Source organism: Drosophila ficusphila, unplaced genomic scaffold, assembly GCF_018152265.1.
Source record: "Drosophila ficusphila isolate 14025-0441.05 unplaced genomic scaffold, ASM1815226v1 contig_106, whole genome shotgun sequence".
Taxonomy (NCBI): Eukaryota; Metazoa; Arthropoda; class Insecta; order Diptera; family Drosophilidae; genus Drosophila; species Drosophila ficusphila.
In genome coordinates, this window is record NW_025063993.1 from 811,766 (window position 1) to 813,562 (window position 1,797).

Here is a 1,797-nt window from a genome sequence, read left to right on the forward strand (position 1 = left end):
TCTCGTGCCCAAACCTATGGAGATAGGATTTGAAGCACCCATGTCCTGTCAATAGTTGCGTCATGTAGAAGTCAACTTGTCCGTGCTTTCTTTCTGTCCAACGCTTCACATCGGGCAGAAGTCGAGCTGCTACTCCATCGACTTTGCCACGCTGAGACCACGCGGGCGCTGGTCTCCTCCATCGATGCTTCTCCGCCGGTCAGTTCCTGGACCTGATTTGCGAGCAGGTCCAGGGGCGTCATGGCGGATAGGAACAGCACACTATCCTCGGATACGGTCCGAAAGCCACAAATGACTCGGAGTGCGGCGCGTCTGTATGCCGCCCTGCACGAGCGGCTATAAGTAGGCGAGGTCATGGCCGGAGCCCAGATTGGTGCCGCATACATAATAGTGGATTTTAGCACACTGACAAGAAGGCGAAGTTACTGCATTTAGGTGCTTCGCTATCGCGACGACAGCAATATCGTCTGCGAAGCCAATGATGGTAGCTCCTTCAGGAAGCTGTAGGTTAAGTATTCCATCGTACATGCAGTTCCAGAGGGTAGGGCTCAGCACCGAGCCCTGGGGTACTCCTGCTGAAACTGCATAGCTACGACGGCCCTCCTCAGTATCATATAGAAGCTGTCTGTTGCTAAGGTACTCTGAGACTATGTCCACCAGATAGCTGGGGACCTGTAAACGTCTCAGGGCCGAAAGTATCCGCACCAAGTTTGCAGTATTAAATGCGTTCTTTACGTCCAGAGTAGTCACAAGGCAGTATTTTTTGCTACCGCCTCGCCAACGTGCTCCCTGGATTGCCTCAGAGGCCAGTTTGTGCACCAGCCCGATCGCGTCCACTGTGGAGCGCTTCTTCCTAAAAGCAAATTGATTATTGGATAAGCCCGGACCCTCGGACAGTGCAACTTCGATGCAGTTGCAGATGAGCCTTTCATATACCTTTCCCACTGTATCCAGCATGCAGAGTGGTCCATAGGCCGCAAGGTTATCATTTTGACTGCCCTTGGGTAAAAGTACCAGTCTCTGCATTTTCCAGGCTTCAGGAAACGTTCTCTGAGCGAAACAGGCATTGAAGAGCTTGACGAAGATCTCTAGTCTCTCCGTCATTATGATCTTTAATGCCTTGTTAGGAATCATATCTGGGCCAGGGGCCTTTTCGACTTTGATTCTCCTAACTTCAGCCAAGACTTCCGCAGCATTTGTGAACGTGGGAATATTCTCACTTTAAGAGCCGACCGCAAGGATTTGTAGAGGCGTTGGAGTGAGGCGAAGTTTGGCCTACTTCGAGAGCGCATATATTGCCTTCGTGCCTGGTGGCACTTCCTGCGCGCCTCCGCTATGGCATCGGTCCACCAATACACCGGAGGACACCCATTTCCGCCAGCACGTCTCCTTTGCATGGAAGCTTCGCATGCTGACCAAGTCGCCTTTTTTTATGCATACAGCATTTTCATTGGGGTTCTAACGCTCGTCATACACGAAATCTTCCGCCATTAAGATCAGGGCTTGCGGGTCGAGGGTAGAATCTCGGAACCCAGTGGACGCATTGGTGTTTTTGCGCTTGAATCGCCCGTCTCTTATTTCCATGGTGATGGCCCGGTGGTCGCTTCCGGTATATATCTCTGAGACTTGCCATGCTGACGTCCTGGTTAGGGTTGGGCCGCCTTCTCGTAAGTGTTGGCTGACCCTGTGTTAGCCAGCGTGAGGCCTGACAACAGCGTCCAACAATATGTGGTCTCTATGGTTTGTGAGGCGACTGCCCCACTCCGTTGCCCAGGCGTTGAAATCGCCGGCAATGAT